The 26,172-nt window shown below is 46.1% G+C and overlaps 15 non-coding genes and 4 pseudogenes across 15 annotated transcripts; all 19 read right to left on the reverse strand.

Moving 5' to 3' along the window:
* Positions 1-272: 272 nt before the first annotated feature.
* Positions 273-452, reverse strand: LOC128382761 (uncharacterized; annotated as a pseudogene).
* Positions 453-5,679: 5,227 nt separating this feature from the next.
* On the reverse strand, positions 5,680-5,794 carry LOC128383208 (U5 spliceosomal RNA). Its single transcript, XR_008323872.1, has one exon. It is a non-coding gene; the product is annotated as a U5 spliceosomal RNA (small nuclear RNA).
* An 831-nt stretch (positions 5,795-6,625) lies between these two features.
* On the reverse strand, positions 6,626-6,816 carry LOC128382434 (U2 spliceosomal RNA). Its single transcript, XR_008323744.1, has one exon. It is a non-coding gene; the product is annotated as a U2 spliceosomal RNA (small nuclear RNA).
* Positions 6,817-7,036: 220 nt separating this feature from the next.
* Positions 7,037-7,199, reverse strand: LOC128382085 (U1 spliceosomal RNA). The gene has a single exon (XR_008323669.1). It is a non-coding gene; the product is annotated as a U1 spliceosomal RNA (small nuclear RNA).
* Positions 7,200-7,636: 437 nt separating this feature from the next.
* Positions 7,637-7,827, reverse strand: LOC128382441 (U2 spliceosomal RNA). The gene has a single exon (XR_008323745.1). It is a non-coding gene; the product is annotated as a U2 spliceosomal RNA (small nuclear RNA).
* Positions 7,828-8,059: 232 nt separating this feature from the next.
* LOC128382060 (U1 spliceosomal RNA) lies at positions 8,060-8,223 on the reverse strand. Its single transcript, XR_008323664.1, has one exon. It is a non-coding gene; the product is annotated as a U1 spliceosomal RNA (small nuclear RNA).
* Positions 8,224-8,602: 379 nt separating this feature from the next.
* LOC128382831 (uncharacterized) lies at positions 8,603-8,783 on the reverse strand (annotated as a pseudogene).
* A 3,952-nt stretch (positions 8,784-12,735) lies between these two features.
* LOC128383403 (U5 spliceosomal RNA) lies at positions 12,736-12,851 on the reverse strand. Its single transcript, XR_008323906.1, has one exon. It is a non-coding gene; the product is annotated as a U5 spliceosomal RNA (small nuclear RNA).
* An 832-nt stretch (positions 12,852-13,683) lies between these two features.
* On the reverse strand, positions 13,684-13,874 carry LOC128382683 (U2 spliceosomal RNA). Its single transcript, XR_008323792.1, has one exon. It is a non-coding gene; the product is annotated as a U2 spliceosomal RNA (small nuclear RNA).
* A 232-nt stretch (positions 13,875-14,106) lies between these two features.
* On the reverse strand, positions 14,107-14,270 carry LOC128381700 (U1 spliceosomal RNA). The gene has a single exon (XR_008323575.1). It is a non-coding gene; the product is annotated as a U1 spliceosomal RNA (small nuclear RNA).
* A 438-nt stretch (positions 14,271-14,708) lies between these two features.
* LOC128382260 (U2 spliceosomal RNA) lies at positions 14,709-14,899 on the reverse strand. The gene has a single exon (XR_008323715.1). It is a non-coding gene; the product is annotated as a U2 spliceosomal RNA (small nuclear RNA).
* Positions 14,900-15,131: 232 nt separating this feature from the next.
* LOC128381706 (U1 spliceosomal RNA) lies at positions 15,132-15,295 on the reverse strand. The gene has a single exon (XR_008323577.1). It is a non-coding gene; the product is annotated as a U1 spliceosomal RNA (small nuclear RNA).
* Positions 15,296-15,732: 437 nt separating this feature from the next.
* Positions 15,733-15,923, reverse strand: LOC128382202 (U2 spliceosomal RNA). The gene has a single exon (XR_008323703.1). It is a non-coding gene; the product is annotated as a U2 spliceosomal RNA (small nuclear RNA).
* Positions 15,924-16,155: 232 nt separating this feature from the next.
* Positions 16,156-16,319, reverse strand: LOC128381854 (U1 spliceosomal RNA). The gene has a single exon (XR_008323606.1). It is a non-coding gene; the product is annotated as a U1 spliceosomal RNA (small nuclear RNA).
* A 437-nt stretch (positions 16,320-16,756) lies between these two features.
* Positions 16,757-16,936, reverse strand: LOC128382768 (uncharacterized; annotated as a pseudogene).
* Positions 16,937-22,161: 5,225 nt separating this feature from the next.
* Positions 22,162-22,276, reverse strand: LOC128383219 (U5 spliceosomal RNA). The gene has a single exon (XR_008323873.1). It is a non-coding gene; the product is annotated as a U5 spliceosomal RNA (small nuclear RNA).
* An 831-nt stretch (positions 22,277-23,107) lies between these two features.
* LOC128382448 (U2 spliceosomal RNA) lies at positions 23,108-23,298 on the reverse strand. Its single transcript, XR_008323746.1, has one exon. It is a non-coding gene; the product is annotated as a U2 spliceosomal RNA (small nuclear RNA).
* A 220-nt stretch (positions 23,299-23,518) lies between these two features.
* LOC128382093 (U1 spliceosomal RNA) lies at positions 23,519-23,681 on the reverse strand. Its single transcript, XR_008323670.1, has one exon. It is a non-coding gene; the product is annotated as a U1 spliceosomal RNA (small nuclear RNA).
* Positions 23,682-24,118: 437 nt separating this feature from the next.
* On the reverse strand, positions 24,119-24,293 carry LOC128383076 (uncharacterized; annotated as a pseudogene).
* Positions 24,294-26,172: the final 1,879 nt, after the last annotated feature.

The following is a 26,172-nucleotide window of genomic DNA, read 5'->3' on the forward strand; positions in this document are numbered from 1 at the left end:
GGATTGCTGTATATGAGCACAGATTTCTAGAGTGTGCAACCTCACTACAGTGCTGACATAGCTACTCAATTGTACATTGGCAGTCATGGGCAATTCTAGGATCAGGCTCGCAAAATAATTAAAGTTGTATAAAATAATTCATAGGAAACAAAGATAATTTGCTCATTTTCAAGGGTGCTTGAACAACCTTGAAATGGATCTAAACTCGTCAGTGCTGCTAGACCGGCCTACCTACTCAGTTAAGTCTCTTTTTCATATTAAACATAGAGAGAGGGGGGTGCACCGTTCCTGGAGGTACTGCAATACCGGGTCGATGCGTGGAGTGGGCGGAGCAAGCCCCTATTCCATCTCCCTGCTCCAAAAAGCAATTTAATATATGGTCCCCGGGTAGGGGACGTATCAGATATTAAACTGATAAGAACAGATTTTTTTTTTTTTTTCGAAAAAGTTTTATTGACACTTGTTCAAATTATTTCAAACAATGATTTACATTTTAGATAAAATATTCACATGTGGACATAGTATATACAATGAATTACAATAAATATGTGCAGTATGTAAAACCATATTTAAAACAATAAAACCAATTGTTCTAAAATGGTAATACAGGTTAAATAGCTGTTCATTTGTAAAACATATGTCAGGTGTTTATGTGATTGAGTGTCCATTAAAAGTCCATAAAAAGGAGTGCATCCGTTAAAAAGGGTTTTTTTTTTCAATTCTATCTTTGTGCAGGAGCGCAGTGAGTCCCTACCAAGGGTAACTCATTCTGCTCCCCCAAACATTTGGTCTCTCGGGATGCTGTCGTGGTGGTCAGAGGAGATCCTCTCCCTGATGCTCCTTCCCACCTGCCTCACCCAGAGAGCCAGGCCGCTGCTGCTGTGACCTTTTGCTGTGTGGCTCCGGCTCCTTCATCCGAATGGGCACAGAGGCGATTCTTCTTTGTGGCTGTGTCCTAGGCCTGCCGCCTGCAGCTACGGCCGTTTTGACCGTTGCTGCGGCCATTCGGATCACAGCCACGGGGGGGATCTGCATGTGCTTTCTTACCAGCAAGTTTCTGGAGGTCCATGTGGCGTCTTTGATGGCGGCTGGGGTGAGCCACTGTTTTGCAAAGTCTTTGGATGGTATTTTTTGCTGGCTCACCCCATATAGCACTAGTTGTGCTGTGAGGACCTCCCTTGCTGGTAAGTACGGGAATTGCAAGGAGCCGGCCGTTGCCCACTGGTCTACAGCAGCACTGCACTCCCAGAGCAGATGCCTCACCGACTCAGGCGCGCCACAACCAGGTCGGGGGCAGGTTGAGTGCGTTGACATGCCCCGGGAGTGCATGACGGACCTGACCGGGAGGATCTCATGAGCCACCATCCATGACAGGTCCCGGAGTCTGTTAGGGAGAGCAGGATGGTTGACGTTGCGCCAAACTGTTGTGGGCTCGCCGGGTGCGAGCCCGCGCACCGGACTCACTGGTTCCCGCTCCTGCACAACGGAGACAAGTGATCTGTGGTTAGTTAAAATCTGCAACTCCTCATGCTCAAGGTTAAAATGCCTTAAAAACTTCTGAATAAAAACATAGGCTGGTGGCAGGTTAAAAGACACAGGTATTCTTAGGTCCACATGTAAAATCTTAAGTTTTCTGAGGTAGGACCCCATCCAGAAGCGTGTCATTGCAGTTGTCTTGGGGTTTCTGGATGGGGTCATGGCTATTTTCATGTGTACTGTAGTGTATGTGCTTCCTAAAAACAGGTGCAGATCCGGTACTTCTTTTCCTCCTTTCTCCTTTGGCCTTTTCATAATTTCTCTCTTCAATCTTTCCCACTTGGATCCCCACAGAAAGTAAAAAATGGCTCGCTCCAGATTTAAAAGCACATGCCTAGGAGGAATAAAAACAGAACTGATCAATAAAAGCAAAGGTAAAATCACTGCTTTGATGATTAAAACCTTTCCTTCCATGGTCAGTCCTCTAAGTCCCCAGTATCCTAGTCTTTGTCTGACTTTCCCTACCACGTCTGGCCAATTTGTTTTCCCTTCCCCCTCCCTGTCAAATTTAATTCCCAGTATTTTTGGTCAGTCTGGGTCACAGTCAGGGGGAGTCCTGTCGTCTCAGTCGCCGTCCATGGTCCATAAAATTGGGCTTGGGTCTTTTCTCTATTTAATTTCGACCCAGAGGCCTGTCCAAACCAGTCAGTCAAGTCCAGGGTCCTGTTGACAGATAAAAGGTCGGTACATAAAATATTCACGTCGTCCATGTATAGGTTACACCTGTTTTCCAGTCCCCCACTCCCCGGCAGTCCTACCCCATTGATTCGTTGGTCCTTTCTCAAGACCTGTGCCAGTGGTTCTATGCAGATGATGTAGAGGAGGGCAGATAACGGACACCCCTGACGGACACCGCAGTTAATCCCACCCACCGGTACAGCAATCCCACCCAAGCTATAAATCTTTCCGGGAACCCCATTTTTCGCAGGACCTGGAAGAGGTACTGGTGCGAGACCCGATCAAATGCTTTCTCAAAATCTAAATTTAGTACTACTAGCCGGATGTTTCTGTCTCTCGCGTAACAGATGGTGTCTCTGATCAGTACGAGGCTGTCAGTGATCTTCCTCCCCAGGATGGCACAGGCTTGATCCGGGTGAATCACGTCTTCTAAAAACATAGACATACGTGTCGCTAAAAGTTTGCTAAAAAGTTTACAGTCAAAGTTTAAAAGCGTGATTGGTCTCCAGTTTTTCAGGTCAGTCTTGTCATTGTGTTTATAAAGGAGAGTCACTATCCCTACTCTAAAACTGTCAGGAAGCCGGTCAAGTCGTTCAAAATCCATAAAAACAGTAATCAAATCAGGTGCTAAAATGTCCCAAAAAGTCAAATAAAACTCCAAGGGAAGTCCATCTTGTCCAGGGGACTTCCCTTTTTTAAAACCAGTCATACATTTATTTAACTCTAAAAAAGTAAAAGCCTGGGATAAAAGCACACTTTTGTTTACTGTTTTTACAATGAATTTTAAAACTTCGGTCATGATGTCCATTTTTACAGGTTTTTCTTTGTACAGGTTTGAATAAAATGTTTCAATTGTTTCTTTAATATCGCCCATTGTTTCAGTTGTGCACCCATCTTCTTTTTTCAGCTTTGTAATGCCCCCCCCCCCCCCCCCTTTATTCATAATTTTCCTGAAAAAATACCGTGTGCACTTTTCACCCTCCTCTATTTCCCGTTCTCTGCTCCTTAAAATGACACCTTTGCTTTTAATTTCTGATAAAACTGACATCTCTTTTTTAACTTGCTTAATTTCCTCATTAAAATCCATGCCAATCTGGTTTAGGTTAAAATAACGTTGTAGTCGTTTCTGCAGTCCCATCATGCGTCTGTATTCCCTGTTCTTTCGTTTCTTACCTGCCTGCCTAAAGAAAGTCTGCGTCTTTCCCTTCACCATTTCCCACCAGTGTGCACGTGTTTCGTAGAAGTCTTGAAGGGTCTGCCACTCTTTGTACCGCTCCCTGAACTGCCTAACTAACTCCCTATCTTCTAAAAGGGAGCAGTTGAGTTTCCACAGACCACTTCCTGATGTCACGCCCGAAGAGAGTGAAAGGGTGCAAGAGAGCATAAGGTGATCGGAGAAGAAAACAGGAGTTAATCTAGCATCGGTGGGTGGGCAGTCCCGTGTAAAAACATAATCTATGCGAGAGGCTCTGGTACCATCACCACCGAACCAGGTGAAGCCCTCCTCTCTGGGATGCATGATTTTAAAACAGTCCTGAAGTTTAAAATCTCTACAAATGCCCTGCAATAAAACCGATGTTTTGTCTACTTTAAAATCTTCCCCTGCTCTCCTCCTATCCTCCCTACTTAGAATACAGTTAAAATCCCCCCCTACAACTAAAGGTGCCCTACCTAGCATGTGGGACTGCAAGTCTTCTAAAAGGTCATACCTGTCGTTCTTGTCGTTAAAACCGTAAATATTTAAAAGGTTGAAATCCTGTCCCATAAAAGCCAAATGTGCTAAAAGTGCCCGACTGTCTCTCACCACAGTGCTGCCCTTCACCAGAGCTTGAGGGTTTTTGATTAAAATGGCCACTCCGTCATTTTTGTTTTGATTGGATCCACTCCATATTGACATTTTTGGCCACATCTCCTCCCACTGTCTGTAATGTTTTAAAAACGGTAGGCTGCATTCCTGCAATAAAAACACATCTGACTTAAAGGAACTTAAAAAGGGTAAAACACTCTGGGCTCTAACTCTCGACTTCACACTTCTCACATTAATGGTAGAGAAGGTCAGTGTCATGAGTATGGTTAAAAACAACAGGTAAGACATTTTAAAAGACTCAGAGGGTGTTAAAAACACATTTAAAAAACAGTTAGGTAATTTCTTGTGAACAGAGCTCTTCCTTCATCTCTGCGGGTGAAAAATGAAGGGTTTGAGCTCTGTTCCCCTTTGGGACTCTGGGGGTTGGCCTCTGCTGCAATGTTGCATTTAATTTGGAGTCCCTGGGGGTCGATTGCAGAGCAATTGTTAAAAAAGAAACCTCATTGGGTGAATCGGAAGGGAAGACTCTGGGCTCCTCCACAGATGAACTGTCTGAGTGAGCCGCAACTCTTCCCTTCTTCTCCAACACAATGGGAGAATCCGAGGACAATTCAGACAAAGGCCTCTTAGTTTGCTGGGCATTGGGGAGGGAGGCATCTTCACTATCATCCTGTGGTTGGTCTTCCTTACTAGCTCCGCCTTCTGCCTGCACCACCCCATCCTCTGGACTACTCTCCATTGGAGGGGTAAATGCAGGCCCCTCCCTCACTCCCTCCTCACCTGTTCCCTCTCTTCCAATCACAGGATTTGGAGGGAGATTTGAATTTTCCTGCCCATCAACTTCAATTTGCTCTCCTAACTGTTCTGTCTGTCCGCCATCTTTTCTCTTTTCTGTGACTTTTGCAGCCTTCAATTTGTTGGCAAATGACTTTGGGCAATCTCTGAACAGGTGGTTTGTTTCCCCACAAAGATTGCATCGTCTGCCATTGGTGCACTCTTCAAAAGTGGGTCCAATTTCTCTGCATTTTCCACATACGATCTGCTGACATGCTTCAACCAGGTGCCCATGCTCACCACACTTGCGGCAGAGTTTGGGTTGGCCCTGGTAATGGATATAGCCCCTGTTCTCTCCCAGAACTACCATAGACGGCAGATGTTTCAAGCCCTGGAAGCCTTGGGGGTCCTGCCATTGTTGGATGGGGACCCTCCAAGCGCAATTCCAGATGCCGTCCTCATCTCTCACTTTCGTAGCCTGGCCTTTAACAGTGCAATATCTCCCCAGCCACAAACAAATGTCATCTGCATTCACTGTTTCATTGAACATTCTGACAATAACGGTTTTCAACGTATTGTCAGTCAGTTTCTCCACATTGAACACAGCAAATTGGGGTTTTACATTTTCAAATCTTATCCAAAATTCTCTGAGCAACACAGCAGTTTGAAAGCTTAAATCAAATCCCTTGTTATATGGCAATGTTAAAATGCAGTTTAAGTCTTCTGGCTTAAATTTCAACGTACCTTGAATCAATTTTCTGGAGAAGTCCAGCCTCGACATCTTCATGGATTCAACATCCTTGTTGGCAAAAGTAAAACGGACACTGAAAAACACGTCTTACTGAGGAAGGCCGGCCGCTTGTCTTTTCACAAACACAATGAGACTCTGCCAAACGGCAAACCCTGCCAAAAATAGATCTAACTCGTGGGTGTTCCTCTCCACGGAAGTCTTTAGTAAAAGGCGAAAGACTTGTACGTGATGAAGAGAAAGCCGAGTAAGTACGCCCCGCTCACCAACAGCAGACGAACACAACAGTGGTCCCAGTCACCCCCTTCATGGTGAGCCCCGACATGGTGAAAGGAATCCCAGGCCACACCCATTCCCCTACACCGCGCAGCAAGAGCAAGGCGCCAACTTTTTCTTGTCATGTTTTTAGATTTTGTGAAATGCGGCAAAGAGCTCCAGGCTTTCCAGCCACAGGACTAACGTCCTACTCGGGTGTTCCAGAGGAGCAAGGGTCAAAATGTGGAAATGCTGCAAGTACACAGGCAGACAGGTGCTGCTTCCCTTTTACTCCCCCGTGGGAAGAATGACCCCTTGGCCGCGGTGCGGTCCGGAGGGCAGTGGGCAGCACCCTTGCATGAAGCATGAAAAGAGCGATCAATCCCCTCGTGTGACCCATAGCAGGACAACCGAGAGCCTCTCAGACACACCCTGTGGACTCATCTCTATGACAAGCCCCGCTGTGGAATGTCCTTCATGCCAAACCTCTTATGCCCCCACAATCTCCCTCTTTGTGTGCCGCCCCAAGGTGCAAATCTCACACCGTGTCACGCTGCACTTTCCCCCCTATTCGACGCAGGTGATTAGAGATACTGATGAAGATCCAGCAGGGGGCATGTCTGCTCTCCTTGAGACAGGCAACCTGCCATCTGCTGTGACTCAATCCCCCTGGCCAAAGTTGTATCAAATAATTCATAGGAAACAAAGATAACTTGCTCATTTTCAAGGGTGCTTGAACAACCTTGAAATGGATCTAAACTCGTCAGTGCTGCTAGACCGGCCTACCTACTCAGTTAAGCCTCTTTTTCATATTAAACATAGAGAGAGGGGGGTGCACCGTTCCTGGAGGTACTGCAATACCGGGTCGATGCGTGGAGTGGACGGAGCAAGCCCCTATTCCATCTCCCTGCTCCAAAAAGCAATTTAATATATGGTCCCCGGGTAGGGGACGTATCAGATATTAAACTGATAAGAACAGATACTACACTTGATCTTAGCCAAAAGGCCGAGAAGCGATGACCGGAAAAGTGTCGGAGTTGAAGGAGTGATCCTCTGCAGCGTCAGTCCCGCTCACGGTGTCACAGAGTCCAATGCGAGGAAGTAACTTGGAGCTGCATTCTATCAAAAGATAAGACGACCGTTTTGTGTTCAAAAGGACATCCGTCTCTACACGAGTCAATGGAGAATTCACCAATTTCTCACCTCAGTAAGCGTTTAGTTTTCTTTCAACAATTTATCAGGGGAGAGCGCGAACAAGTCCCCCACTACCAGAAATTATGCAATCGAGATTCCCGCATTTGGGGAATTCGCAGAGGTCAGCACAACCGGAGTGCAATGGTTGAGCCTCGCCCTGGGTGAACCACCTTCTTGATCATGGTATCTCCCTTGCCAGGTAAGTATGAGTTGTACAGATCCGAGCCAAGGACGTCTTTCACAGACACAGCACCCGGACCGATGGTGCACCTTCCAAACATCATCCAAACACACACACGCCGCATGAGGCTGTGGATCTGCAGAGTCACAACTTTGCATGCAGCTTCCTGCTCTATGAATAAGGATTACAAAGGATTGCTGTATATGAGCACAGATTTCTAGAGTGTGCAACCTCACTACAGTGCTGACATAGCTACTCAATTGTACATTGGCAGTCATGGGCAATTCTAGGATCAGGCTCGCAAAATAATTAAAGTTGTATAAAATAATTCATAGGAAACAAAGATAATTTGCTCATTTTCAAGGGTGCTTGAACAACCTTGAAATGGATCTAAACTCGTCAGTGCTGCTAGACCGGCCTACCTACTCAGTTAAGCCTCTTTTTCATATTAAACATAGAGAGAGGGGGGTGCACCGTTCCTGGAGGTACTGCAATACCGGGTCGATGCGTGGAGTGGACGGAGCAAGCCCCTATTCCATCTCCCTGCTCCAAAAAGCAATTTAATATATGGTCCCCGGGTAGGGGACGTATCAGATATTAAACTGATAAGAACAGATACTACACTTGATCTTAGCCAAAAGGCCGAGAAGCGATGACCGGAAAAGTGTCGGAGTTGAAGGAGTGATCCTCTGCAGCGTCAGTCCCGCTCACGGTGTCACAGAGTCCAATGCGAGGAAGTAACTTGGAGCTGCATTCTATCAAAAGATAAGACGACCGTTTTGTGTTCAAAAGGACATCCGCCTCTACACGAGTCAATGGAGAATTCACCAATTTCTCACTTGGTTTCTAACCTCAGTAAGCGTTTAGTTTTCTTTCAACAATTTATCAGGGGAGAGCGCGAACGCAGTCCCCCACTACCAGAAATTATGTAATCAAGATTCCCACATTTGGGGAATTCGCAGAGGTCAGCACAACCGGAGTGCAATGGTTGAGCCTCGCCCTGGGTGAACCACCTTCTTGATCATGGTATCTCCCTTGCCAGGTAAGTATGAGTTGTACAGATCCGAGCCAAGGACGTCTTTCACAGACACGGCACCCGGACCGATGGTGCACCTTCCAAACATCATCCAAACACACACACGCCGCATGAGGCTGTGGATCTGCAGAGTCACAACTTTGCATGCAGCTTCCTGCTCTATGAATAAGGATTACAAAGGATTGCTGTATATGAGCACAGATTTCTAGAGTGTGCAACCTCACTACAGTGCTGACATAGCTACTCAATTGTACATTGGCAGTCATGAGTCAAGATAATTTGCTCATTTTCAAGGGTGCTTGAACAACCTTGAAATGGATCTAAACTCGTCAGTGCTGCTAGACCGGCCTACCTACTCAGTTAAGTCTCTTTTTCATATTAAACATAGAGAGAGGGGAGTGCACCGTTCCTGGAGGTACTGCAATACCGGGTCGATGCATGGAGTGGACGGAGCAAGCCCCTATTCCATCTCCCTGCTCCAAAAAGCAATTTAATATATGGTCCCCAGGTAGGGGACGTATCAGATATTAAACTGATAAGAACAGATTTTTTTTTTTTTTTTCGAAAAAGTTTTATTGACACTCGTTCAAATTATTTCAAACAATGATTTACATTTTAGATAAAATATTCACATGTGGACATAGTATATACAATGAATTACAATAAATATGTGCAGTATGTAAAACCATATTTAAAACAATAAAACCAATTGTTCTAAAATGGTAATACAGGTTAAATAGCTGTTCATTTGTAAAACATATGTCAGGTGTTTATGTGATTGAGTGTCCATTAAAAGTCCATAAAAAGGAGTGCATCCGTTAAAAAGGGTTTTTTTTTTCAATTCTATCTTTGTGCAGGAGCGCAGTGAGTCCCTACCAAGGGTAACTCATTCTGCTCCCCCAAACATTTGGTCTCTCGGGATGCTGTCGTGGTGGTCAGAGGAGATCCTCTCCCTGATGCTCCTTCCCACCTGCGTCACCCAGAGAGCCAGGCCGCTGCTGCTGTGACCTTTTGCTGTGTGGCTCCGGCTCCTTCATCCGAATGGGCACAGAGGCGATTCTTCTTTGTGGCTGTGTCCTAGGCCTGCTGCCTGCAGCTACGGCCGTTTTGACCGTTGGTGCGGCCATTCGGATCACAGCCACGGGGGGGATCTGCATGTGCTTTCTTACCAGCAAGTTTCTGGAGGTCCATGTGGCGTCTTTGATGGCGGCTAGGGTGAGCCACTGTTTTGCAAAGTCTTTGGATGGTATTTTTTGCTGGCTCACCCCATATAGCACTAGTTGTGCTGTGAGGACCTCCCTTGCTGGTAAGTACGGGAATTGCAAGGAGCCGGCCGTTGCCCACTGGTCTACAGCAGCACTGCACTCCCAGAGCAGATGCCTCACCGACTCAGGCGCGCCACAACCAGGTCGGGGGCAGGTTGAGTGCGTTGACATGCCCCGGGAGTGCATGACGGACCTGACCGGGAGGATCTCATGAGCCACCATCCATGACAGGTCCCGGAGTCTGTTAGGGAGAGCAGGATGGTTGACGTTGCGCCAAACTGTTGTGGGCTCGCCGGGTGCGAGCCCGCGCACCGGACTCACTGGTTCCCGCTCCTGCACAACGGAGACAAGTGATCTGTGGTTAGTTAAAATCTGCAACTCCTCATGCTCAAGTCGTTCAAAATCCATAAAAACAGTAATCAAATCAGGTGCTAAAATGTCCCAAAAAGTCAAATAAAACTCCAAGGGAAGTCCATCTTGTCCAGGGGACTTCCCTTTTTTAAAACCAGTCATACATTTATTTAACTCTAAAAAAGTAAAATCCTGGGATAAAAGCACACTTTTGTTTACTGTTTTTACAATGAATTTTAAAACTTCGGTCATGATGTCCATTTTTACAGGTTTTTCTTTGTACAGGTTTGAATAAAATGTTTCAATTGTTTCTTTAATATCGCCCATTGTTTCAGTTGTGCACCATCTTCTTTTTTCAGCTTTGTAATGCCCCCCCCCCCTTTATTCATAATTTTCCTGAAAAAATACCGTGTGCACTTTTCACCCTCCTCTATTTCCCGTTCTCTGCTCCTTAAAATGACACCTTTGCTTTTAATTTCTGATAAAACTGACATCTCTTTTTTAACTTGCTTAATTTCATCATTAAAATCCATGCCAATCTGGTTTAGGTTAAAATAACGTTGTAGTCGTTTCTGCAGTCCCATCATGCGTCTGTATTCCCTGTTCTTTCGTTTCTTACCTGCCTGCCTAAAGAAAGTCTGCGTCTTTCCCTTCACCATTTCCCACCAGTGTGCACGTGTTTCGTAGAAGTCTTGAAGGGTCTGCCACTCTTTGTACCGCTCCCTGAACTGCCTAACTAACTCCCTATCTTCTAAAAGGGAGCAGTTGAGTTTCCACAGACCACTTCCTGATGTCACGCCCGAAGAGAGTGAAAGGGTGCAAGAGAGCATAAGGTGATCGGAGAAGAAAACAGGAGTTAATCTAGCATCGGTGGGTGGGCAGTCCCGTGTAAAAACATAATCTATGCGAGAGGCTCTGGTGCCATCACCACCGAACCAGGTGAAGCCCTCCTCTCTGGGATGCATGATTTTAAAACAGTCCTGAAGTTTAAAATCTCTACAAATGCCCTGCAATAAAACCGATGTTTTGTCTACTTTAAAATCTTCCCCTGCTCTCCTCCTATCCTCCCTACTTAGAATACAGTTAAAATCCCCCCCTACAACTAAAGGTGCCCTACCTAGCATGTGGGACTGCAAGTCTTCTAAAAGGTCATACCTGTCGTTCTTGTCGTTAAAACCGTAAATATTTAAAAGGTTGAAATCCTGTCCCATAAAAGCCAAATGTGCTAAAAGTGCCCGACTGTCTCTCACCACAGTGCTGCCCTTCACCAGAGCTTGAGGGTTTTTGATTAAAATGGCCACTCCGTCATTTTTGTTTTGATTGGATCCACTCCATATTGACATTTTTGGCCACATCTCCTCCCACTGTCTGTAATGTTTTAAAAACGGTAGGCTGCATTCCTGCAATAAAAACACATCTGACTTAAAGGAACTTAAAAAGGGTAAAACACTCTGGGCTCTAACTCTCGACTTCACACTTCTCACATTAATGGTAGAGAAGGTCAGTGTCATGAGTATGGTTAAAAACAACAGGTAAGACATTTTAAAAGACTCAGAGGGTGTTAAAAACACATTTAAAAAACAGTTAGGTAATTTCTTGTGAACAGAGCTCTTCCTTCATCTCTGCGGGTGAAAAATGAAGGGTTTGAGCTCTGTTCCCCTTTGGGACTCTGGGGGTTGGCCTCTGCTGCAATGTTGCATTTAATTTGGAGTCCCTGGGGGTCGATTGCAGAGCAATTGTTAAAAAAGAAACCTCATTGGGTGAATCGGAAGGGAAGACTCTGGGCTCCTCCACAGATGAACTGTCTGAGTGAGCCGCAACTCTTCCCTTCTTCTCCAACACAATGGGAGAATCCGAGGACAATTCAGACAAAGGCCTCTTAGTTTGCTGGGCATTGGGGAGGGAGGCATCTTCACTATCATCCTGTGGTTGGTCTTCCTTACTAGCTCCGCCTTCTGCCTGCACCACCCCATCCTCTGGAGTACTCTCCATTGGAGGGGTAAATGCAGGCCCCTCCCTCACTCCCTCCTCACCTGTTCCCTCTCTTCCAATCACAGGATTTGGAGGGAGATTTGAATTTTCCTGCCCAGCAACTTCAATTTGCTCTCCTAACTGTTCTGTCTGTCCGCCATCTTTTCTCTTTTCTGTGACTTTTGCAGCCTTCAATTTGTTGGCAAATGACTTTGGGCAATCTCTGAACAGGTGGTTTGTTTCCCCACAAAGATTGCATCGTCTGCCATTGGTGCACTCTTCAAAAGTGGGTCCAATTTCTCTGCATTTTCCACATACGATCTGCTGACATGCTTCAACCAGGTGCCCATGCTCACCACACTTGCGGCAGAGTTTGGGTTGGCCCTGGTAATGGATATAGCCCCTGTTCTCTCCCAGAACTACCATAGACGGCAGATGTTTCAAGCCCTGGAAGCCTTGGGGGTCCTGCCATTGTTGGATGGGGACCCTCCAAGCGCAATTCCAGATGCCGTCCTCATCTCTCACTTTCGTAGCCTGGCCTTTAACAGTGCAATATCTCCCCAGCCACAAACAAATGTCATCTGCATTCACTGTTTCATTGAACATTCTGACAATAACGGTTTTCAACGTATTGTCAGTCAGTTTCTCCACATTGAACACAGCAAATTGGGGTTTTACATTTTCAAATCTTATCCAAAATTCTCTGAGCAACACAGCAGTTTGAAAGCTTAAATCAAATCCCTTGTTATATGGCAATGTTAAAATGCAGTTTAAGTCTTCTGGCTTAAATTTCAACGTACCTTGAATCAATTTTCTGGAGAAGTCCAGCCTCGACATCTTCATGGATTCAACATCCTTGTTGGCAAAAGTAAAACGGACACTGAAAAACACGTCTTACTGAGGAAGGCCGCCCGCTTGTCTTTTCACAAACACAATGAGACTCTGCCAAACGGCAAAGCCTGCCAAAAATAGATCTAACTCGTGGGTGTTCCTCTCCACGGAAGTCTTTAGTAAAAGGCGAAAGACTTGTACGTGATGAAGAGAAAGCCGAGTAAGTACGCCCCGCTCACCAACAGCAGACGAACACAACAGTGGTCCCAGTCACCCCCTTCACGGTGAGCCCCGACATGGTGAAAGGAATCCCAGGCCACACCCATTCCCCTACACCGCGCAGCAAGAGCAAGGCGCCAACTTTTTCTTGTCATGTTTTTAGATTTTGTGAAATGCGGCAAAGAGCTCCAGGCTTTCCAGCCACAGGACTAACGTCCTACTCGGGTGTTCCAGAGGAGCAAGGGTCAAAATGTGGAAATGCTGCAAGTACACAGGCAACCAGGTGCTGCTTCCCTTTTACTCCCCCGTGGGAAGAATGACCCCTTGGCCGCGGTGCGGTCCGGAGGGCAGTGGGCAGCACCCTTGCATGAAGCATGAAAAGAGCGATCAATCCCCTCGTGTGACCCATAGCAGGACAACCGAGAGCCTCTCAGACACACCCTGTGGACTCATCTCTATGACAAGCCCCGCTGTGGAATGTCCTTCATGCCAAACCTCTTATGCCCCCACAATCTCCCTCTTTGTGTGCCGCCCCAAGGTGCAAATCTCACACCGTGTCACGCTGCACTTTCCCCCCTATTCGACGCAGGTGATTAGAGATACTGATGAAGATCCAGCAGGGGGCATGTCTGCTCTCCTTGAGACAGGCAACCTGCCATCTGCTGTGACTCAATCCCCCTGGCCAAAGTTGTATCATATAATTCATAGGAAACAAAGATGGCTTGCTCATTTTCAAGGGTGCTTGAACAACCTTGAAATGGATCTAAACTCGTCAGTGCTGCTAGACCGGCCTACCTACTCAGTTAAGCCTCTTTTTCATATTAAACATAGAGATAGAGGGGGTGCACCGTTCCTGGAGGTACTGCAATACCGGGGCGATGCGTGGAGTGGACGAAGCAAGCCCCTATTCCATCTCCCTGCTCCAAAAAGCAATTTAATATATGGTCCCCGGGTAGGGGACGTATCAGATATTAAACTGATAAGAACAGATACTACACTTGATCTTAGCCAAAAGGCCGAGAAGCGATGACCGGAAAAGTGTCGGAGTTGAAGGAGTGATACTCTGCAGCGTCAGTCCCGCTCACGGTGTCACAGAGTCCAATGCGAGGAAGTAACTTGGAGCTGCATTCTATCAAAAGATAAGACGACCGTTTTGTGTTCAAAAGGACATCCGTCTCTACACGAGTCAATGGAGAATTCACCAATTTCTCACTTGGTTTCTAACCTCAGTAAGCGTTTAGTTTTCTTTCAACAACTTATCAGGGGAGAGCGCGAACGCAGTCCCCCACTACCAGAAATTATGCAATCGAGATTCCCACATTTGGGGAATTCGCAGAGGTCAGCACAACCGGAGTGCAATGGTTGAGCCTCGCCCTGGGTGAACCACCTTCTTGATCATGGTATCTCCCTTGCCAGGTAAGTATGAGTTGTACAGATCCGAGCCAAGGAAGTCTTTCACAGACACGGCACCCGGACCGATGGTGCACCTTCCAAACATCATCCAAACACACACACGCCGCATGAGGCTGTGGATCTGCAGAGTCACAACTTTGCATGCAGCTTCCTGCTCTATGAATAAGGATTACAAAGGATTGCTGTATATGAGCACAGATTTCTAGAGTGTGCAACCTCACTACAGTGCTGACATAGCTACTCAATTGTACATTGGCAGTCATGGGCAATTCTAGGATCAGGCTCGCAAAATAATTAAAGTTGTATAAAATAATTCATAGGAAACAGAGATAATTTGCTCATTTTCAAGGGTGCTTGAACAACCTTGAAATGGATCTAAACTCGTCAGTGCTGCTAGACCGGCCTACCTACTCAGTTAAGCCTCTTTTTCATATTAAACATAGAGATAGAGGGGGTGCACCGTTCCTGGAGGTACTGCAATACCGGGTCGATGCGTGGAGTGGACGGAGCAAGCCCCTATTCCATCTCCCTGCTCCAAAAAGCAATTTAATATATGGTCCCCGGGTAGGGGACGTATCAGATATTAAACTGATAAGAACAGATACTACACTTGATCTTAGCCAAAAGGCCGAGAAGCGATGACCGGAAAAGTGTCGGAGTTGAAGGAGTGATCCTCTGCAGCGTCAGTCCCGCTCACGGTGTCACAGAGTCCAATGCGAGGAAGTAACTTGGAGCTGCATTCTATCAAAAGATAAGACGACCGTTTTGTGTTCAAAAGGACATCCGTCTCTACACGAGTCAATGGAGAATTCAGCAATTTCTCACTTGGTTTCTAACCTCAGTAAGCGTTTAGTTTTCTTTCAACAACTTATCAGGGGAGAGCGCGAACGCAGTCCCCCACTACCAGAAATTATGCAATCGAGATTCCCACATTTGGGGAATTCGCAGAGGTCAGCACAACCGGAGTGCAATGGTTGAGCCTCGCCCTGGGTGAACCACCTTCTTGATCATGGTATCTCCCTTGCCAGGTAAGTATGAGTTGTACAGATCCGAGCCAAGGAAGTCTTTCACAGACACGGCACCCGGACCGATGGTGCACCTTCCAAACATCATCCAAACACACACACGCCGCATGAGGCTGTGGATCTGCAGAGTCACAACTTTGCATGCAGCTTCCTGCTCTATGAATAAGGATTACAAAGGATTGCTGTATATGAGCACAGATTTCTAGAGTGTGCAACCTCACTACAGTGCTGACATAGCTACTCAATTGTACATTGGCAGTCATGGGCAATTCTAGGATCAGGCTCGCAAAATAATTAAAGTTGTATAAAATAATTCATAGGAAACAAAGATAATTTGCTCATTTTCAAGGGTGCTTGAACAACCTTGAAATGGATCTAAACTCGTCAGTGCTGCTAGACCGGCCTACCTACTCAGTTAAGTCTCTTTTTCATATTAAACATAGAGAGAGGGGGGTGCACCGTTCCTGGAGGTACTGCAATACCAGGTCGATGCGTGGAGTGGACGGAGCAAGCCCCTATTCCATCTCCCTGCTCCAAAAAGCAATTTAATATATGGTCCCCGGGTAGGGGACGTATCAGATATTAAACTGATAAGAACAGATACTACACTTGATCTTAGCCAAAAGGCCGAGAAGCGATGACCGGAAAAGTGTCGGAGTTGAAGGAGTGATCCTCTGCAGCGTCAGTCCCGCTCACGGTGTCACAGAGTCCAATGCGAGGAAGTAACTTGGAGCTGCATTCTATCAAAAGATAAGACGACCGTTTTGTGTTCAAAAGGACATCCGTCTCTACACGAGTCAATGGAGAATTCACCAATTTCTCACTTGGTTTCTAACCTCAGTAAGCGTTTAGTTTTCTTTCAACAACTTATCAGGGGAGAGCGCGAACGCAGTCCCCCACTACCAGAAATTATGCAATCAAGATTCCCACATTTGGGGAATTCGCAGAGGTCAGCACAACCGGAGTGCAATGGTTGAGCCTCGCCCTGGGTGAACCACCTTCTTGATCATGGTATCTCCCTTGCCAGGTAAGTATGAGTTGTACAGATCCGAGCCAAGGAAGTCTTTCACAGACACGGCATCCGGACCGATGGTGCACCTTCCAAACATCATCCAAACACACACACGCCGCATGAGGCTGTGGATCTGCAGAGTCACAACTTTGCATGCAGCTTCCTGCTCTATGAATAAGGATTACGAAGGATTGCTGTATATGAGCACAGATTTCTAGAGTGTGCAACCTCACTACAGTGCTGACATAGCTACTCAATTGTACATTGGCAGTCATGGGCAATTCTAGGATCAGGCTCGCAAAATAATTAAAGTTGTATAAAATAATTCATAGGAAACAAAGATAATTTGCTCATTTTCAAGGGTGCTTGAACAACCTTGAAATGGATCTAAACTCGTCAGTGCTGCTAGACCGGCCTACCTACTCAGTTAAGTCTCTTTTTCATATTAAACATAGAGAGAGGGGGGTGCACCGTTCCTGGAGGTACTGCAATACCGGGTCGATGCGTGGAGTGGGCGGAGCAAGCCCCTATTCCATCTCCCTGCTCCAAAAAGCAATTTAATATATGGTCCCCGGGTAGGGGACGTATCAGATATTAAACTGATAAGAACAGATTTTTTTTTTTTTTTCGAAAAAGTTTTATTGACACTTGTTCAAATTATTTCAAACAATGATTTACATTTTAGATTAATATTCACATGTGGACATAGTATATACAATGAATTACAATAAATATGTGCAGTATGTAAAACCATATTTAAAACAATAAAACCAATTGTTCTAAAATGGTAATACAGGTTAAATAGCTGTTCATTTGTAAAACATATGTCAGGTGTTTATGTGATTGAGTGTCCATTAAAAGTCCATAAAAAGGAGTGCATCCGTTAAAAAGGGTTTTTTTTTTCAATTCTATCTTTGTGCAGGAGCGCAGTGAGTCCCTACCAAGGGTAACTCATTCTGCTCCCCCAAACATTTGGTCTCTCGGGATGCTGTCGTGGTGGTCAGAGGAGATCCTCTCCCTGATGCTCCTTCCCACCTGCCTCACCCAGAGAGCCAGGCCGCTGCTGCTGTGACCTTTTGCTGTGTGGCTCCGGCTCCTTCATCCGAATGGGCACAGAGGCGATTCTTCTTTGTGGCTGTGTCCTAGGCCTGCCGCCTGCAGCTACGGCCGTTTTGACCGTTGCTGCGGCCATTCGGATCACAGCCACGGGGGGGATCTGCATGTGCTTTCTTACCAGCAAGTTTCTGGAGGTCCATGTGGCGTCTTTGATGGCGGCTGGGGTGAGCCACTGTTTTGCAAAGTCTTTGGATGGTATTTTTTGCTGGCTCACCCCATATAGCACTAGTTGTGCTGTGAGGACCTCCCTTGCTGGTAAGTACGGGAATTGCAAGGAGCCGGCCGTTGCCCACTGGTCTACAGCAGCACTGCACTCCCAGAGCAGATGCCTCACCGACTCAGGCGCGCCACAACCAGGTCGGGGGCAGGTTGAGTGCGTTGACATGCCCCGGGAGTGCATGACGGACCTGACCGGGAGGATCTCATGAGCCACCATCCATGACAGGTCCCGGAGTCTGTTAGGGAGAGCAGGATGGTTGACGTTGCGCCAAACTGTTGTGGGCTCGCCGGGTGCGAGCCCGCGCACCGGACTCACTGGTTCCCGCTCCTGCACAACGGAGACAAGTGATCTGTGGTTAGTTAAAATCTGCAACTCCTCATGCTCAAGGTTAAAATGCCTTAAAAACTTCTGAATAAAAACATAGGCTGGTGGCAGGTTAAAAGACACAGGTATTCTTAGGTCCACATGTAAAATCTTAAGTTTTCTGAGGTAGGACCCCATCCAGAAGCGTGTCATTGCAGTTGTCTTGGGGTTTCTGGATGGGGTCATGGCTATTTTCATGTGTACTGTAGTGTATGTGCTTCCTAAAAACAGGTGCAGATCCGGTACTTCTTTTCCTCCTTTCTCCTTTGGCCTTTTCATAATTTCTCTCTTCAATCTTTCCCACTTGGATCCCCACAGAAAGTAAAAAATGGCTCGCTCCAGATTTAAAAGCACATGCCTAGGAGGAATAAAAACAGAACTGATCAATAAAAGCAAAGGTAAAATCACTGCTTTGATGATTAAAACCTTTCCTTCCATGGTCAGTCCTCTAAGTCCCCAGTATCCTAGTCTTTGTCTGACTTTCCCTACCACGTCTGGCCAATTTGTTTTCCCTTCCCCCTCCCTGTCAAATTTAATTCCCAGTATTTTTGGTCAGTCTGGGTCACAGTCAGGGGGAGTCCTGTCGTCTCAGTCGCCGTCCATGGTCCATAAAATTGGGCTTGGGTCTTTTCTCTATTTAATTTCGACCCAGAGGCCTGTCCAAACCAGTCAGTCAAGTCCAGGGTCCTGTTGACAGATAAAAGGTCGGTACATAAAATATTCACGTCGTCCATGTATAGGTTACACCTGTTTTCCAGTCCCCCACTCCCCGGCAGTCCTACCCCATTGATTCGTTGGTCCTTTCTCAAGACCTGTGCCAGTGGTTCTATGCAGATGATGTAGAGGAGGGCAGATAACGGACACCCCTGACGGACACCGCAGTTAATCCCACCCACCGGTACAGCAATCCCACCCAAGCTATAAATCTTTCCGGGAACCCCATTTTTCGCAGGACCTGGAAGAGGTACTGGTGCGAGACCCGATCAAATGCTTTCTCAAAATCTAAATTTAGTACTACTAGCCGGATGTTTCTGTCTCTCGCGTAACAGATGGTGTCTCTGATCAGTACGAGGCTGTCAGTGATCTTCCTCCCCAGGATGGCACAGGCTTGATCCGGGTGAATCACGTCTTCTAAAAACATAGACATACGTGTCGCTAAAAGTTTGCTAAAAAGTTTACAGTCAAAGTTTAAAAGCGTGATTGGTCTCCAGTTTTTCAGGTCAGTCTTGTCATTGTGTTTATAAAGGAGAGTCACTATCCCTACTCTAAAACTGTCAGGAAGCCGGTCAAGTCGTTCAAAATCCATAAAAACAGTAATCAAATCAGGTGCTAAAATGTCCCAAAAAGTCAAATAAAACTCCAAGGGAAGTCCATCTTGTCCAGGGGACTTCCCTTTTTTAAAACCAGTCATACATTTATTTAACTCTAAAAAAGTAAAAGCCTGGGATAAAAGCACACTTTTGTTTACTGTTTTTACAATGAATTTTAAAACTTCGGTCATGATGTCCATTTTTACAGGTTTTTCTTTGTACAGGTTTGAATAAAATGTTTCAATTGTTTCTTTAATATCGCCCATTGTTTCAGTTGTGCACCCATCTTCTTTTTTCAGCTTTGTAATGCCCCCCCCCCCCCCCCTTTATTCATAATTTTCCTGAAAAAATACCGTGTGCACTTTTCACCCTCCTCTATTTCCCGTTCTCTGCTCCTTAAAATGACACCTTTGCTTTTAATTTCTGATAAAACTGACATCTCTTTTTTAACTTGCTTAATTTCCTCATTAAAATCCATGCCAATCTGGTTTAGGTTAAAATAACGTTGTAGTCGTTTCTGCAGTCCCATCATGCGTCTGTATTCCCTGTTCTTTCGTTTCTTACCTGCCTGCCTAAAGAAAGTCTGCGTCTTTCCCTTCACCATTTCCCACCAGTGTGCACGTGTTTCGTAGAAGTCTTGAAGGGTCTGCCACTCTTTGTACCGCTCCCTGAACTGCCTAACTAACTCCCTATCTTCTAAAAGGGAGCAGTTGAGTTTCCACAGACCACTTCCTGATGTCACGCCCGAAGAGAGTGAAAGGGTGCAAGAGAGCATAAGGTGATCGGAGAAGAAAACAGGAGTTAATCTAGCATCGGTGGGTGGGCAGTCCCGTGTAAAAACATAATCTATGCGAGAGGCTCTGGTGCCATCACCACCGAACCAGGTGAAGCCCTCCTCTCTGGGATGCATGATTTTAAAACAGTCCTGAAGTTTAAAATCTCTACAAATGCCCTGCAATAAAACCGATGTTTTGTCTACTTTAAAATCTTCCCCTGCTCTCCTCCTATCCTCCCTACTTAGAATACAGTTAAAATCCCCCCCTACAACTAAAGGTGCCCTACCTAGCATGTGGGACTGCAAGTCTTCTAAAAGGTCATACCTGTCGTTCTTGTCGTTAAAACCGTAAATATTTAAAAGGTTGAAATCCTGTCCCATAAAAGCCAAATGTGCTAAAAGTGCCCGACTGTCTCTCACCACAGTGCTGCCCTTCACCAGAGCTTGAGGGTTTTTGATTAAAATGGCCACTCCGTCATTTTTGTTTTGATTGGATCCACTCCATATTGACATTTTTGGCCACATCTCCTCCCACTGTCTGTAATGTTTTAAAAACGGTAGGCTGCATTCCTGCAATAAAAACACATCTGACTTAAAGGAACTTAAAAAGGGTAAAACACTCTGGGCTCTAACTCTCGACTTCACACTTCTCACATTAATGGTAGAGAAGGTCAGTGTCATGAGTATGGTTAAAAACAACAGGTAAGACATTTTAAAAGACTCAGAGGGTGTTAAAAACACATTTAAAAAACAGTTAGGTAATTTCTTGTGAACAGAGCTCTTCCTTCATCTCTGCGGGTGAAAAATGAAGGGTTTGAGCTCTGTTCCCCTTTGGGACTCTGGGGGTTGGCCTCTGCTGCAATGTTGCATTTAATTTGGAGTCCCTGGGGGTCGATTGCAGAGCAATTGTTAAAAAAGAAACCTCATTGGGTGAATCGGAAGGGAAGACTCTGGGCTCCTCCACAGATGAACTGTCTGAGTGAGCCGCAACTCTTCCCTTCTTCTCCAACACAATGGGAGAATCCGAGGACAATTCAGACAAAGGCCTCTTAGTTTGCTGGGCATTGGGGAGGGAGGCATCTTCACTATCATCCTGTGGTTGGTCTTCCTTACTAGCTCCGCCTTCTGCCTGCACCACCCCATCCTCTGGACTACTCTCCATTGGAGGGGTAAATGCAGGCCCCTCCCTCACTCCCTCCTCACCTGTTCCCTCTCTTCCAATCACAGGATTTGGAGGGAGATTTGAATTTTCCTGCCCATCAACTTCAATTTGCTCTCCTAACTGTTCTGTCTGTCCGCCATCTTTTCTCTTTTCTGTGACTTTTGCAGCCTTCAATTTGTTGGCAAATGACTTTGGGCAATCTCTGAACAGGTGGTTTGTTTCCCCACAAAGATTGCATCGTCTGCCATTGGTGCACTCTTCAAAAGTGGGTCCAATTTCTCTGCATTTTCCACATACGATCTGCTGACATGCTTCAACCAGGTGCCCATGCTCACCACACTTGCGGCAGAGTTTGGGTTGGCCCTGGTAATGGATATAGCCCCTGTTCTCTCCCAGAACTACCATAGACGGCAGATGTTTCAAGCCCTGGAAGCCTTGGGGGTCCTGCCATTGTTGGATGGGGACCCTCCAAGCGCAATTCCAGATGCCGTCCTCATCTCTCACTTTCGTAGCCTGGCCTTTAACAGTGCAATATCTCCCCAGCCACAAACAAATGTCATCTGCATTCACTGTTTCATTGAACATTCTGACAATAACGGTTTTCAACGTATTGTCAGTCAGTTTCTCCACATTGAACACAGCAAATTGGGGTTTTACATTTTCAAATCTTATCCAAAATTCTCTGAGCAACACAGCAGTTTGAAAGCTTAAATCAAATCCCTTGTTATATGGCAATGTTAAAATGCAGTTTAAGTCTTCTGGCTTAAATTTCAACGTACCTTGAATCAATTTTCTGGAGAAGTCCAGCCTCGACATCTTCATGGATTCAACATCCTTGTTGGCAAAAGTAAAACGGACACTGAAAAACACGTCTTACTGAGGAAGGCCGGCCGCTTGTCTTTTCACAAACACAATGAGACTCTGCCAAACGGCAAACCCTGCCAAAAATAGATCTAACTCGTGGGTGTTCCTCTCCACGGAAGTCTTTAGTAAAAGGCGAAAGACTTGTACGTGATGAAGAGAAAGCCGAGTAAGTACGCCCCGCTCACCAACAGCAGACGAACACAACAGTGGTCCCAGTCACCCCCTTCATGGTGAGCCCCGACATGGTGAAAGGAATCCCAGGCCACACCCATTCCCCTACACCGCGCAGCAAGAGCAAGGCGCCAACTTTTTCTTGTCATGTTTTTAGATTTTGTGAAATGCGGCAAAGAGCTCCAGGCTTTCCAGCCACAGGACTAACGTCCTACTCGGGTGTTCCAGAGGAGCAAGGGTCAAAATGTGGAAATGCTGCAAGTACACAGGCAGACAGGTGCTGCTTCCCTTTTACTCCCCCGTGGGAAGAATGACCCCTTGGCCGCGGTGCGGTCCGGAGGGCAGTGGGCAGCACCCTTGCATGAAGCATGAAAAGAGCGATCAATCCCCTCGTGTGACCCATAGCAGGACAACCGAGAGCCTCTCAGACACACCCTGTGGACTCATCTCTATGACAAGCCCCGCTGTGGAATGTCCTTCATGCCAAACCTCTTATGCCCCCACAATCTCCCTCTTTGTGTGCCGCCCCAAGGTGCAAATCTCACACCGTGTCACGCTGCACTTTCCCCCCTATTCGACGCAGGTGATTAGAGATACTGATGAAGATCCAGCAGGGGGCATGTCTGCTCTCCTTGAGACAGGCAACCTGCCATCTGCTGTGACTCAATCCCCCTGGCCAAAGTTGTATCAAATAATTCATAGGAAACAAAGATAACTTGCTCATTTTCAAGGGTGCTTGAACAACCTTGAAATGGATCTAAACTCGTCAGTGCTGCTAGACCGGCCTACCTACTCAGTTAAGCCTCTTTTTCATATTAAACATAGAGAGAGGGGGGTGCACCGTTCCTGGAGGTACTGCAATACCGGGTCGATGCGTGGAGTGGACGGAGCAAGCCCCTATTCCATCTCCCTGCTCCAAAAAGCAATTTAATATATGGTCCCCGGGTAGGGGACGTATCAGATATTAAACTGATAAGAACAGATACTACACTTGATCTTAGCCAAAAGGCCGAGAAGCGATGACCGGAAAAGTGTCGGAGTTGAAGGAGTGATCCTCTGCAGCGTCAGTCCCGCTCACGGTGTCACAGAGTCCAATGCGAGGAAGTAACTTGGAGCTGCATTCTATCAAAAGATAAGACGACCGTTTTGTGTTCAAAAGGACATCCGTCTCTACACGAGTCAATGGAGAATTCACCAATTTCTCACCTCAGTAAGCGTTTAGTTTTCTTTCAACAATTTATCAGGGGAGAGCGCGAACAAGTCCCCCACTACCAGAAATTATGCAATCGAGATTCCCGCATTTGGGGAATTCGCAGAGGTCAGCACAACCGGAGTGCAATGGTTGAGCCTCGCCCTGGGTGAACCACCTTCTTGATCATGGTATCTCCCTTGCCAGGTAAGTATGAGTTGTACAGATCCGAGCCAAGGACGTCTTTCACAGACACAGCACCCGGACCGATGGTGCACCTTCCAAACATCATCCAAACACACACACGCCGCATGAGGCTGTGGATCTGCAGAGTCACAACTTTGCATGCAGCTTCCTGCTCTATGAATAAGGATTACAAAGGATTGCTGTATATGAGCACAGATTTCTAGAGTGTGCAACCTCACTACAGTGCTGACATAGCTACTCAATTGTACATTGGCAGTCATGGGCAATTCTAGGATCAGGCTCGCAAAATAATTAAAGTTGTATAAAATAATTCATAGGAAACAAAGATAATTTGCTCATTTTCAAGGGTGCTTGAACAACCTTGAAATGGATCTAAACTCGTCAGTGCTGCTAGACCGGCCTACCTACTCAGTTAAGCCTCTTTTTCATATTAAACATAGAGAGAGGGGGGTGCACCGTTCCTGGAGGTACTGCAATACCGGGTCGATGCGTGGAGTGGACGGAGCAAGCCCCTATTCCATCTCCCTGCTCCAAAAAGCAATTTAATATATGGTCCCCGGGTAGGGGACGTATCAGATATTAAACTGATAAGAACAGATTTTTTCTTTCGAAAAAGTTTTATTGACACTCGTTCAAATTATTTCAAACAATGATTTACATTTTAGATAAAATATTCACATGTGGACATAGTATATACAATGAATTACAATAAATATGTGCAGTATGTAAAACCATATTTAAAACAATAAAACCAATTGTTCTAAAATGGTAATACAGGTTAAATAGCTGTTCATTTGTAAAACATATGTCAGGTGTTTATGTGATTGAGTGTCCATTAAAAGTCCATAAAAAGGAGTGCATCCGTTAAAAAGGGTTTTTTTTTTCAATTCTATCTTTGTGCAGGAGCGCAGTGAGTCCCTACCAAGGGTAACTCATTCTGCTCCCCCAAACATTTGGTCTCTCGGGATGCTGTCGTGGTGGTCAGAGGAGATCCTCTCCCTGATGCTCCTTCCCACCTGCGTCACCCAGAGAGCCAGGCCGCTGCTGCTGTGACCTTTTGCTGTGTGGCTCCGGCTCCTTCATCCGAATGGGCACAGAGGCGATTCTTCTTTGTGGCTGTGTCCTAGGCCTGCTGCCTGCAGCTACGGCCGTTTTGACCGTTGGTGCGGCCATTCGGATCACAGCCACGGGGGGGATCTGCATGTGCTTTCTTACCAGCAAGTTTCTGGAGGTCCATGTGGCGTCTTTGATGGCGGCTAGGGTGAGCCACTGTTTTGCAAAGTCTTTGGATGGTATTTTTTGCTGGCTCACCCCATATAGCACTAGTTGTGCTGTGAGGACCTCCCTTGCTGGTAAGTACGGGAATTGCAAGGAGCCGGCCGTTGCCCACTGGTCTACAGCAGCACTGCACTCCCAGAGCAGATGCCTCACCGACTCAGGCGCGCCACAACCAGGTCGGGGGCAGGTTGAGTGCGTTGACATGCCCCGGGAGTGCATGACGGACCTGACCGGGAGGATCTCATGAGCCACCATCCATGACAGGTCCCGGAGTCTGTTAGGGAGAGCAGGATGGTTGACGTTGCGCCAAACTGTTGTGGGCTCGCCGGGTGCGAGCCCGCGCACCGGACTCACTGGTTCCCGCTCCTGCACAACGGAGACAAGTGATCTGTGGTTAGTTAAAATCTGCAACTCCTCATGCTCAAGTCGTTCAAAATCCATAAAAACAGTAATCAAATCAGGTGCTAAAATGTCCCAAAAAGTCAAATAAAACTCCAAGGGAAGTCCATCTTGTCCAGGGGACTTCCCTTTTTTAAAACCAGTCATACATTTATTTAACTCTAAAAAAGTAAAATCCTGGGATAAAAGCACACTTTTGTTTACTGTTTTTACAATGAATTTTAAAACTTCGGTCATGATGTCCATTTTTACAGGTTTTTCTTTGTACAGGTTTGAATAAAATGTTTCAATTGTTTCTTTAATATCGCCCATTGTTTCAGTTGTGCACCATCTTCTTTTTTCAGCTTTGTAATGCCCCCCCCCCCCTTTATTCATAATTTTCCTGAAAAAATACCGTGTGCACTTTTCACCCTCCTCTATTTCCCGTTCTCTGCTCCTTAAAATGACACCTTTGCTTTTAATTTCTGATAAAACTGACATCTCTTTTTTAACTTGCTTAATTTCATCATTAAAATCCATGCCAATCTGGTTTAGGTTAAAATAACGTTGTAGTCGTTTCTGCAGTCCCATCATGCGTCTGTATTCCCTGTTCTTTCGTTTCTTACCTGCCTGCCTAAAGAAAGTCTGCGTCTTTCCCTTCACCATTTCCCACCAGTGTGCACGTGTTTCGTAGAAGTCTTGAAGGGTCTGCCACTCTTTGTACCGCTCCCTGAACTGCCTAACTAACTCCCTATCTTCTAAAAGGGAGCAGTTGAGTTTCCACAGACCACTTCCTGATGTCACGCCCGAAGAGAGTGAAAGGGTGCAAGAGAGCATAAGGTG

This window comes from Scomber japonicus, chromosome 2, assembly GCF_027409825.1.
Source record: "Scomber japonicus isolate fScoJap1 chromosome 2, fScoJap1.pri, whole genome shotgun sequence".
In the NCBI taxonomy this organism is placed as follows: domain Eukaryota; kingdom Metazoa; phylum Chordata; class Actinopteri; order Scombriformes; family Scombridae; genus Scomber; species Scomber japonicus.